Raw genomic sequence first — 13,913 nt, 5'->3', positions numbered from 1 at the left:
GAATTTGCTAATATAACCATCATGCATCTATTACAAGATAATGCATATACAAGTGTATACATCACAACAACAGTATAACGGGTAGAAAACTTGCCTGAGCGACTGGGGGTGATAAAAGGCTCGGGACGAGTCTAGTAACCTATAAACAACAAGTAAGTTGGAATTAAACCAAAGTCACTTGTAAATCTATACTTTAACTAACTTAGACTCTAACGCTTGTTTTGCGCATACTGATTCTCTTAAGTTACTCGAGTACCTTCGGCTCCACCATTTTTAATAATTTAACCATTACGAGATTTAAGGCGATTCCTTCGCGAGTGTCTTACCAACTGCCTAACATACTTAACATAATTGTTTCATACATTAATTAACCCTTTAAGGTCTTTAACCTATGTTTCAAAGTAAGGCGAGGGGAAATGTTTTGTTCGCGAAACGCCGTTACTTAAAACGGTCGTTTCTCCTAAACCGTACATCGGAACCAAACGAACTACATATCAAAACGAAGCTCGTAACATGAACTATCTAAACATGGCAATGGTCAAAATCTATCAGGGGGTTCTTCGGTCCTAATGTTATGAACAAAAGCAGTCTAAAGTAAATCGGACATTACGACGACTATGTTTACGCGATTTCCCAATTTTATACCCTTCCAATTCAACCCATAATCAAGCCACAATCACATACCAATCCAAAATCCATCCATACCACATACTAACAGCCCCAATCAATTCAATATTAACATTTATACTTATGCTTAAGCTTGAATTTAACTATACTTAAGTTCTTTTAACCAAAACAACAAGATTCACCATCCATTTCACTACCACTCCAACCCAAATTCTAAACCAACAAGCATTAAGCTACTATATCACCATAACAACTAGAATAATCCTATTTAACAAAGTAAAGCTAGGGTTTGGAGATGATATACCTTCCTTGAAGTGGTGTGAGTAGCTAGGAAGCCTTAAGAAGCCTTGAGAAGTCTTAGGGATGCTTGGATCTTAAAGGAAAACAAGAAAAAATCAAGTTAAAAACTTTGAAATCACTATTCATTGTCTTCTTCATTGATTTATTGAAGAAGATTGAGAAATAATTGAAGGCTTAAACTCATAAGATAGCCATAACTATGCATAAGGAATACTAGGGAATTATCTTACCAATTTAGGAAGCCTTGAACTTGAATTTTGAAAATTGTTTTCTTTGAAAATGGCAAAAGCCGAGAGCAAAGGGAGGATGAAGGAGAATTTTGTGTTTTTGTTTTGATGAAAATGAATATTTGCTTGGTTGGTTGAATTAGTTTTGTTTTGTTTTAGGTCAATTACCCATTTACCCTTGATTTTTGTGTGGTTAACAATCCACCACATTTCCTTCCTTCTTATGTCATGCTTGCATCACTTTGTGATGTCATTTTCCCTCCTTTGTCCTCTTTCTATTGGTTGGATGACATCATCCCCACTAATCTCTTTGATTAGCTTCTAATTGTTTGCCTAATGACTGTTGATCTGTTATACGGTTCGCTTAACTTTCGTTTTCGTTTATCGTTTGAGGGATCATACTCGGGATCTTATTACTTAGGTTCCCTTAACCTTTCTCAATACATTATATTCCTTTTTATGATCCTCTCTTATAATCCTTTAATTTAAATCCTTTTTATCATGTTACCTTTTACTCAATTCTTTCCGTATCTAGTGGATTTTCGGGAAAAATCAAAGTATTCGGAATTGGATTCTGACGATCTTTACATACACTTATATACCATATAGAGTACTAATAAAATCTCAGAATATCCATAACAGAATCCCTACATAGTGGGACATGAAAAGTTTTCTCATTCAGCAAAAACACTATACATAAGGGTTTCAAAAATTTCCAAAAATTGGGGTTATTACAGTCTCCCCCCCTTAAAAGGATTTCGTCCCGGAATCAGATAGAAAATGAATAGGGATACTCTCTTAGCATTGCACTTTCTAACTCTCGAGTAAATTTTCCCACATTGTGGTCCTTCCATCAAACTCTGAATAGTTTGATAACCCTTCTCCTAAGCACTTGTTCCTTTTCACTCTATAACCCTTCCTGGTTGCTCCATATAGGTTACGTCGGGTTGCATGTCTATGCGCTCATATGCCCCTATTTATCTGGCATCCGAATTACACTTCCTTAACATTAATACGTGGAACACGTTATGAACTTGCTACATGTTCGGGGGTAGGGCTAGCTCATATGCTAACTTCCCAATACGTCTTAATACCTCAAAGGGTCCAACAATTCGTCGGCTTAGCTTTCCTTTCTTTTTGAACCTCATCAATCCTTTCCAAGGGATACCTTTAACATTACTAGGTCCCCTATTTCCTATTCTTTGTCCTTTCGTGTCAAATCAACATACTTTTTATGTCCATCTTGGGCTACTACCAGCCGTCCTCTGATTAGATCTATTATATCATTGGTCCTTTGGACCACTACTGGTCTGAGCATCTTGCGCTCTACAACTTCATCCTAACATAAGGGAGATCGACATTATCTTCCCTCAAGGATCTCATAAGGCGACATCTCGATAATGACATATGATCTATTGTCGTAAGATAACTTAATCCGCGTTAAGTGATCATTCCAAATTCTTTCAAGTCTATTGCACCGGCTCTCATCATAGCTTCTAGCATTATAGCTTTTGCTTCTCAATACCCATTCTTTTCTAGTTCGTAATCGCTACTACTTTCCGTTCCTAATATTATACTGGTTATACTTTTGCTCGTTAGCGTTCTATAACCTTTTAATAACCACGTCAACCTTTGTATAACGAATGTGTCTCCATTCCGAATACCACCATAACTTTACTACTCCTTTTTCAGCTGTTTCTATTTTCCAAAGTTTGATCAATCATATAGAAGTAAAAGAATTTATTGAGAGATCACTATGATCATGAACACTTGTTATATCGCATAGTTAGTACAGAAGGTGGCCAGCCTTTAATACTTGACAAGCAATTAAATAATAGATGGTATCCTACTAGGCTTCTATCACACAGATAGATAGTCATTCGGCAATACCTCCCCTTCTGGAAGGGTTGTTCTTCTCAGCTTACATGAAATGAAAAGAAGAGAAAAGAACGAACTGAAGAGAATTGTATATTCGTAAAAATTTTATTGCCATAAAATATCTGGCTTGGAATCTACCTCTAAACTATAGAGGTCTGTCATAGGAGAACAAAACATATATATTTATATCAACATCAAGTATTATAGCATCGTATATTACATGCCTAAATATTTTTGCTATTCCGTCCATCATTCTATGGACCCATGCTCTTCCTCGAGCTTATACACAATCACCTTTGAAACTCCTTCGATATCGAAAATCGAACCTGGGATCTCATTCTAGACATCATCGTTACTTGAATTCTATGCTTGCACTGTAACCTTCCTCGTATAATAATACGACTCTCTATTGATAAGAAAGAATAAATATTCAATAGGTAGATACTCTACTTAATTAGTCTATCAATGATAACTTATACACTACCATGACCCGTTTAGTGGTACTCAATCTCAACATCCATTACAATACAACTCTCACGGTTGTAATCAGCTCGTTACTTGCAGAATCATTGCTGCCTTACTATGGTCCACCACTGACCAACTGTCGTCATTCACATTCCATGAAATCTTAATATCTAACCATACGGAGTCCATACATGTCGTATAGAATACTTCTAAGGAGTTAACATAATCACCAATCATAATTCATGAAGAACAATCCAAACTCTGACATACTTTCATGACATGAAGTAGATAAAATTGCAGAAGAGTTTCAGTCAAAGCAACGATAGCAGGTGAATACCATTCTTAATCGTATGCCTTAAATAGAAGACTTAACTCAAGGTTCGTTTAGTCCTTTTTGAAATATTGTCCTGGATTATTCTCTAGATAGTACCTACTGAGATAGATAGCCCGCTCATGGCGATTACATGAATTAAACCTTTACCAACTACTATTACGGTTGGGTATTGCACAGTCATCAGAAGGAATGTCAATCTTCCAAACCATAATACAACCTGCATAGCTTTAACCATCATCACTGTATTCCTTTGGCACAAGCGCCTATAATTATCCTCTTACCTTTAAAGTGTCGGCCACCTCTTTGGCCTTTCCTGATAGTAAAATTTCCATACAGTCAATGTCATTTTAACCACCTTCAAATAAATTTTCTACCTTATTTCAATCACAGCTTATGTGAAGATGTTTTCCTTAAAATCTGATGAGTAAACAAAAATATTACCATTTTTCCATAAGTTATTGCCTCAGTCTTTAGAGGTTAATCACTGTCACGACTAACTCTCAATCATAATTAGAACATCTTTTTATCTTAAGTCCTAATTGCTCTGAACAACTTCGACCATTACTGGTTCGATCCATACCTTCTCGTGGTTTAACATGTGCCCCACTTGGCATCATTATAATTATGTCATATTTCCTTTATCAACATTTCTATTTTTGAGAATTTTGAATATTACCTTTCTCCTTGTAAAACTTCTAAGGTTATCCTTGAATCGTTCCTCCTGTATTCCTTAGATACAGGGCATATCAAGATACCATTTTTTAATACCAGAATCATTGTTTATATACTTCTGAAAAAATTTCTCCACTGATTCTTAAAGGTTGTTATTACCTTAATCCTTTCCAATTCATACTGTAAAAACTCATACTATCCCTATTAAGGGTGAAATGCCAACCTTTATGCATTCCCCTAGGATTCGTTTTAAGTTACCGATGTTCTATCCTTAATTCCACCTTTAAAAAGGTACATGCATCCTTCCATGGATAAATCAAGTCATATATCCCTGATAAGGGTGTCTTATTCAATCATTCCCACCTCGATAGTACATGTCTAATTTCACAATAACATCTGTATTCAAAATGAGGTCAATCAATATGGCCTCCAAAAGATAACAACGGTTATCCGCTTTTCTTGCCTAATTTGGTAACGATAACAAGGATGTTCTGGAAGATATTGGTCGTGTTCAACGTGAACCTCTTCTTAATAATTCCTTATTTACTTTTGTTGTTTATCTCAACAGTCACCTCAATGTTGGGATATCTTTCATACCTGGCGTCCCCCTTTCTGGGTATCAAGCCACCGGTCTTACACTTCACATTCTTGAAGGTCACTTCCTTCATCCAATTTTCCTAATTTCTTACTTCCTTGTCTCCTCAATCTATCTGTGTCTCATTATTTATCCTTCAAACTATTTCAAGGTTTCCTCAAATCCTCCCAACTTACAGGGGATAAAATATATGTATCTCTTATTCCTTCAACCATCAATTTAACTCATGGTGAATCACCCTCATCCTGACGATTACATACTTTTCTATTTCTATTGCTATGATTAAAGTCAGATAAATTTCAGTATATCTTAGAAATAAGGCATAACTAAGAAAAGTGCTTAAAATCTGTCTTTAATTATAAAGTCTACTATAGAATAAATTTTTGCAAGAATCCACCTCAACTGTTTATGCTCATTTTATGCATCTTTTGACATTCTTTTTACAGTAGTTTCTCAGTGTAAATGAGTCACAACTGCTATCAGAATTTATACTATTATCAGAGTATTTCTCCAGTAATCAGAGAATGTGAAAAGGCACCAAGAAAAATTATTTTGCTTTTCTAATACATATTACTTAATACCAGCAATGCACTTGGGTCTTCCCTTTAATATATTTACTCTAGATCTCAAAGGAGTACCTGATTTCAATTTTTCTTTTCTTTTCTTTTGTTTTCTTCAGATAAGTGAGGCTTATCAAGCATATAGTTCATCCTTAAGATTTACTGACATCAAAATTTGACAGATAAGAAGCAAAAATCTAGTTTGTGACTTAGTAATAAGATAAACAAAGTAAATTTGACTAAGCTCAAAATCAGAATTTTCTTGTGTTTGAGATTTCCACAATAATAACTAATTCAAACATGGGATATATAGTATGTTAAAGACTACTAGGTCAGCATCTAGCACGGTAATCCTCATTGGAGTGAATAGTCACAGAACATTCAAAACACTATCAGAGTATATAGAATCAGCTTTAGTAATTATTTGTTGAGGTGCATGTCCTGATGGACCAGCTGCACCAGTATCTAAATTAGCAGCAGCTTCACTAGTAATTTCTTCATTAGCAGCATCAGAACTTGTAGATCCTGCAGTATCAGCATCCTCGGATAAAACAGCAGTATGAGAGGCTATAGAGGCTTCAACATCATCCTCTAAATTCTGATCTGCAGCCAAGTTCTGATCAACATTCAAAATTGATGTTGTTGGTGGAGTGAGTTGAATTGGTGGAGCTTCCAAGTACAAAACCTCAGGCACAATCAAGTTATGAATATCAATTTCAGCACTTGTACCTGGTTCTTCAGTATGTACTGGATCAACTATAGGTGACATATGAGGGGTAGAAATTTTGTCTTGAGCAGTTTCATTTTGTGCAGAAGGAAGTGATTTAATAACAATTGGTTTTGTTGAGATCAGAGATTCCTGATCCCCTTCCTTAGCTGCTTCCACTACATCTGAATCTGACTCAACTATGTCCCTATGAGCTCTCTGTTTCTTTAATTTCTTCAAAGGTGGAGACACTGTAGGAGCTTTATCATCAGAATTTAACTTTCTAAGCCTTTTGAGGGGCCTAGAACTCCCAGTTACAATATCTTTCTGAGAAGAAACCTTCTCAGCTTCTACAACAACAGGTTCTGATATGGGAACCAGTTCCTCAGCATCTGATTCATCTCGCAGAATAATTATCCTTCTCTTCTGTTGAGGCTGAGGTACTTTATTAGTCCTCTTGGGTTTGGAAGATGAAGGCTTCACTGTAGGATCTGAAGGTTGAGGTTGAGAAGTTTGAGGTGTTTGTGTAGAGGTGGTAGGTGCTGATGGATGAGGTTCGGATGGTTGAACATCAGGATATAGTTCAATGTATTTAACTGGATCGTAGGTTATTAAGGTTTGTTTGACAGATAAAGAAACTAGGAGGGGTCTTAACACAACCTTCTTATTATCAATAGATAATAAGTCATTAAAAGCTCTTTTGGCTAGTCTGAATGATGAAATTAATTCACTAGCTGATTGGGGCTTATCATCACAACAAAAACTATAGATAAGCTGACAGAATCTAGCAAAATAAACAGTATCTCTATCATTCTTTTCTTTATTAGACTGAAACAAAGAAAGTGGAAGAAACTCTTCAAGATACTGATTGGGTGCAGGCAATGCAAGAAGAGTTAAATGAATTTGAAAGAAATAAAGTCTGGACCCTAGTGCCAAGACCAAAGAACAGGTCTGTTATTGGTATAAAGTGGGAGTTCATAAACAAAACTAACAGTGATGGCATAATTACAAGGAACAAAGCAAGGCACTTGTTAGGTAACACACACTGTAGAAGGGGGTTGAATACAGTGTTTAGCACAATCAAATCGAATATAAGAACTCAAGTAACAGAAAACAGATTTTATTCAACACAATAAACTCTGTTACAATATGGAACTGTCCTCTCTCAGTGATGAACAAATTATCACGAGAGCTGCTAGGGTTACAAAGAATAATAACTTCGATGATGATAACACTTTTAGTATAAACCTTATGCCTGTGTTTATATACTACAAAGTTACAAGATAAATTCTAATTGATATGGAATATAATTCTGCTTCCTAAAATATATCAACTAGTTATCTTTTCTTCCAAGTATTCTATTCTTCATAGAATTCTTTCTTCATGCATAATTCTTTCTGTCTTAGTCTCGATCTTCTTTCCTTTCAATCAGCCGCCTGTCTTATCTGAAAGTCATCTTAAGTCCTGATATTATCTCCTGATAAATATCTTCTGATCACTTAAGTTCTGATATCTTAAGTTCTGTCTTCAGTATAAGTGCTGATTTCCAGTTAAGAACTGATTTGTCCTATTAAGTAAAATTTGAAAACTAAACACAAATCATATTACACATGACATTATCAAATATATCTAACATACCTGTCATAGCAATAGCACTTTGATTATCACAGTAAATGGGTATTTTAGAGTATTCTAACCCATAGTCCAGTAACTGATTCTTCATCCAAATAATTCAGTGCACAACAGCTTCCTACAACAATATATTATGCTTCTGCAGTTGATGTGGAAATTGATTTTTATTTCTTGCTAAACCAAGAAACCAATCTGCCTCCAAGAAATTGGCAGCTTCCACTAGTACTTTTCCTGTCTATTTTACATCCTGCAAAATCTGCATCTGAGTAACCAATTAGCTTAAAATCTGATTCCTACATCAGCTGTACCCTTGAGGTACTTGAAAATTCTTTTCATAGCTATTAAATGAGGTTCTCTTAGATCAGCCTGAAATCTTGCACAAAGACAGGTAACATACATGATATCAGGTCTACTTGCAGTTAAATAGAGTAATGAGCCAATCATACCTGTATAGTTAGTAATATCTATTGCTGCTCCAGTATCTTTATCTAACTTGGTTGCAGTGGCCATGAGAGTGGATGCAGTTGAACAGTCTTGCATTCCAAATTTCTTGAGTAAATTTCTGGTGTACTTGGATTGATTTATGAAAGTACCTTCTTCATTTTGCTTGACTTGAAGTCCCAGAAAATAGCTAAGTTCTCTCATCATACTCATTTGATATCTTGACTGCATTAGCTTTGCAAACCTTTCACAAAGCTTTGTATTTGTAGAGCCAATGATGATATCATCAACATATATCTGTACCAAAAGTAAGTCCTTTCCATGGTTGAGGTAGAACAGAGTTTTATCAATTGTGCCTCTGGTAAATCCACTTTCCAGAAGAAATTGAGCTAAAGTCTCATACCATGCTCTTGGAGCTTGCTTAAGGCCATAAAGTGCTTTATCAAGTTTGTAGACATGATTAGGAAATTTTAGATCTATAAATCCTGGAGGTTGTTCAACATACACCTCTTCTTCCAATTCTTTATTGAGAAAAGCAATTTTCACATCCATTTGAAAGACTTTAAACTTTTTGTGAACAGCATAAGCCAAAAAGATCCTTATGGCGTCCAATCTAGCAACTGAAGCAAATGTTTCATCATAGTTAATGCCCTCCTGTTGAGAGTAACCTTTAGCAACCAGCCTTGCTTTGTTTCTTGTAATTATGCCATCACTGTCAGTTTTGTTTCTGAACACCCATTTTGTGCCAACAATTGATCTGTTCTTTGGTCTTGGCACTAGGGTCCAGACTTTATTTCTTTCAAATTCATTTAACTCTTCCTGCACTGCTAGCACCCAATCAGCATCTTGAAGAGTTTCATCCACTTTCTTTGGTTCAGTCTGAGATAGAAAGAAATGATAGAGACATTCATTTGATGTTGTTGTTCTAGTTCTGACACCTACTTCGGGATCTCCAATTATTAAGTCAGGTGTGTGTGCTTTAGTCCACTTCTTTGTAGATGGAAGTTGATCTCTAGAACTGGATCCTCCCCCATGATCCATGCTATCTCCATCAGCATTTTCTGATGCTCCCCCTGAAGTTATGCTCTCTGAGACTTCAGAATTTGAGTTGGATCCTTCAGGAATTGAAGAATCGGAGTTTTCAGAATTATCAGAATTTGGCTCATCCGAACTTGATGAATCGGAACTTGAAGATCCAGTGACAGGTTCTGATGTTTCTTGAGAGACTTGAGATGTGGTATGTTCATCAGCTTGCTCCCCCTGAACAGGTGCATTTTCCCTTGGAGTAGTTACCACAGTTTCAATGACATCAGAGTTTAACCCGTCAGAACTTACATGATCTGGATTTAGGTCATCAGAATTTACAGAATCAAAATTTAAATTTTCAAATCTCAGCTGATCATGATCATTGAAATCTTCAAGTCCAGTAATCTTTTTATCATCAAAAGATACATTGATAGATTTCATAACAACCTTTGTTCTTAAATTGTAGACTCTGAAGGCTTTTGTGGAAAGTGGATATCCAACAAAAAATCATTCATCAGCTTTTAGATCAAATTTTGACAGCTGTTCAGGATGAGTCTTAAGATCAAAACACTTGCATCCAAATACATGAAAGTATTTCAGATTTGGCTTCTTCTTCTTCACCATTTTATATGGTGTTTTTCCATGCTTGTTTATGAGTGTAGCATTCTGTGTAAAACAAGCAGTCTGCACAGCTTCAACCCAAAAGTAGGTTGGTAGTTTTGCTCATCAAGCATAGTTCGTGCAGCTTCAATAAGAGTCATGTTCTTTCTTTCTACAACTCCATATTGCTGTGGAGTTCCAGGTGCAGAAAATGTCTGCTTTATTCCATGCTCTTTACAGAACTCTTCCATGATTGAATTCTTGAACTTAGTGCCATTATCACTTCTTATAATTTTAACAGAGTCTTTGACCAACTTATCCAGCTGTCTGACATGATCAGTTAGAGTAGATGCAGTTTCATTCTTCTTGTGCAAGAAATACACCCAAGTGTATCTTGTGAACTCATCCACTATAACCATAGCATATTTCTTCTATGCAATGGACATGACATTGACTAGACCAAATAGATCAACATGCAGTAAGTGATAAGGCTCAAGAATTGAGATTCAGTTTTGCTCTTGAATGAAGATTTTCTTTGTTTTGTCTTTTGACATGAGTCACAAAGACCATCAGGAGATAATATTGATTTTGGCAGTCCTCTCACAAGATCTTTCTTTACTAGCTCATTTATGTTGTTGAAATTTAAATGAGAGAGTCTCTTGTGCCAATTTCAGCTTTCTTCAATTGATGCACTGCTTAACAGACAGATTGCAGAACCATCAGAGTTTGTTGAAAGTCTGGCTTCATATATGTTACTATGTCTATAACCTTTCAGAACCACTTTTCCTGTAGAATTACTTACAACTTCACAGTGTCCTTCAAAGAAATCTACATGATAACCTTTGTCACAGATTTGACTCACACTTAGCAGATTGTGTTTAAGTCCTGAGACATGAGCTACTGTTTCAATGATGACATTTCCAAGATTGATATTGCCATATCCCAGAGTCTTTCCCATATTGCCATCTCCATAAGAAACTCCTGGGCCAGCTTTCTCCACAAAGTCTGATAGCAGGGCTTTATTTCCAGTCATATGTCCTGAACATCCACTGTCCAGAACTAAGATATTTTTCATGTTATCCTGCAATCACAAAGACCACTATTGGTTAGTTTTAAGGACCCAGACTTGCTTGGATCCTTTGGCCTTTTTAAGTTTGTTAGCATTTGCAGCGGATTAAATTTCAGAGTTTATGCTAACATGCTGTTTATCAGACTTTATATCAGACTTTGCATTAGACTTTACACTAGAAGGAATTAAACTAACTTTCTTTAAAGAAGGTTTTATTTGATAATAATCATAGTACATACTATGATATTCCTTACAAGTATAAATGGAATGCCATAAACTACCACAATGAAAACAAGGATTCTGTGGTTTAAACCTAACATACTGACTCTTAACTCCTGATCTAGGAGGTAAAGAGTTTATATCTTTATTTTTCCTGCAAAAAGAAGCAAGATGGTTAGAGTTTCCACAGTTATAGCATTTCTTTCTAGGAGCATTAGGAACAGACATATAATTATTGCTTTTATTCACACATTCCTTTCCATTCCTATTTTTCCTAGCTTCCTTAACCTTGTTCACATTTTTAATCTCTTTCAGCTTATGCTTAAGCTGCTTCTTTGTCATTAAACCTATGTTTACTGAAGCTGGTTTGTCCTATTTTAATTTGTCAGAAGTTGACTTTTCTTTGACTTCTGTCTTAGAATCTTTCATCTTTGCAGAATCAGACATAACAGTTTTTGCTACAAACTTAACAGGATTAACTTTAGGCTTTTCAGCTTTCTTGGTAAAGTTTGTTTTAGATGACACAGTTTCATTTTCTTTCTTATCATCTAGGTAACCTAGACCTTCCTTCCAATTTCCATTTTCTAAGATTTTATGAGTTGTTCTTCCAGAGTTAGTCCAAGTTCTGATAATTTCTCTTTCCTTTTATAAATCAGTTTTTAGAGATTCATTCAGTTTTAGCACTTCATCTCTAACATACAAAGCATCATCTCTTTCTTTCTGAGTTTGATGAAAAAAAACTAACTCCTTTTCTAAGTAGTCATTTATGTTTTTAAGAGCAAGACTTTCAGATGTTAATCTTTCATTTGTTAAATTATGATCTCTAAAACTAATGAACATGGTTTTAAGATATAATCTCAACTTAGTAATATCATCAGTATGAAAAGCAAGAGTTGTTTGAGATACCTTCAATTCAGCAGTTTCAGAACTGCTATCAGCATTTTTTATCAAGGCATAGTTCACCTCCTCTTCAAAATCTGAAGTGTCTGCCCAATTTTTCTTCTTTGTGACAAGTGCATTGCCTTTATTACCTTTTCCTTTCTTGCAGTCAGGAGAGATATGGCCTCTTTCACCACAATTGTAGCATTTGACATTTGAGTTGTCCCCTCTGTCAGACTTTCCTCCTTTGCCTTCAGACTTTCTGAACCCTTTCTTTTCAGAACTTCCACCTTTCTCGGAAAACTTCTTGCCCTTTCTGAATTTCTTGTAGGCTATCTTTGTGATACCCTTCACCATAAGAGCACACAGTTGCATCATCTCTGCATCAACATCTACTTCAGATAAAATTTCAGTTTCTGAATCATCATCATAAGAATCTAATGATTCTGAATCAGACTTTATGATGAGAGCCTTTTCTTTGCCCCTCTTTGAGACAACCACTTTAGGAGATTCCTCCTCAGCTTTAAGAGCAACTGTCCTTGACTTTCTTCCATGCCTTTTGCTCCTTTGATCCATCTCAAGTTCATGAGTCTTGAGCATACCACAAATTTCATCAAGAGTAGTTTCAGTAAGGTCATAGTTGTCTCTTATGGTAGTAGACTTCAAATCCCAATTTTCAGGAAGAGCTAAAAGTAACTTTATATTTGAATCTTCAAGATCATATTCCTTGTTCACCAGTAACAGATCATTCAAGAGTTTGGCAAACCTGTCATATAAATCAGTTAATGACTCATCAGCTTTTGAGTCAAAGTGCTCATACTCTTGTATGAGTATAGACTTCTTGTTCTTCTTGATTGCATTAGTTCCCTGGAATCTTGTCTCCAAAGCATCCCATATCTCTTTTGCAGTCTTGCATCCAATTACCTTGTTTGACATGACATTGTCAATTGCACTGTGAAGCAGATGCCTTACCCTTGCATCCTTGGCAATAGATGAGATGTCTTCAGTTGTATACTCACTTTTCTCCTTTGGAATCATCTTTGCTGGTTGATCAACAACTGTAACAGAAAGCTTGGTAAGCTTATATTGTCCATCATTGATTCTATCAAGGTATTCTGGATCTGTGACTTCCAAAAATATAGCCATCTTTACCTTCCATATAGGATACTTAGATGCTCTCGGTATGGGAACCCTAATACTCTCATATCGACTGTGAATTTGATTGTTTTGAGTATCTTGAGTTTTGGTGGGCTTGGTTGGAGTTGTGTTTCTTCAGACATGATTGTAAACCGGATCTTACTGTTTGTATATCAACAGAGTAGCTCTGATACCACTTGTTAGGTCACACAACGCTATAGAAGGGGGTTGAATATAGTGTTTATACAATCAAATCGATTTATCAACACAAGTATGTAACAGTAATCAAGTATATTCAATATAATAAAATCTGTTACAATAGAACAGTTGTTTTCTCTTAGTGATGAACAATATCACTAAGAGCTGCTAGGTTACAATGTATAATCTTCCTCGTGAATGATAACACATATAGTGTAAACCCTAAGCTGTGTTTATATAGTACACAGTTACAAGATATCTTCTAATTGATATAGAATATAATTCTGTCTGCTAAAATATATCAATCAGATATTATCTTCTACAAGTCTTCTAGTCTTCTAACTCTCC

Source organism: Apium graveolens, chromosome 11, assembly GCF_009905375.1.
Source record: "Apium graveolens cultivar Ventura chromosome 11, ASM990537v1, whole genome shotgun sequence".
In the NCBI taxonomy this organism is placed as follows: domain Eukaryota; kingdom Viridiplantae; phylum Streptophyta; class Magnoliopsida; order Apiales; family Apiaceae; genus Apium; species Apium graveolens.
The sequence above is the reverse complement of the archived record's forward strand: the minus strand, read 5'-3'. Positions refer to the sequence as shown.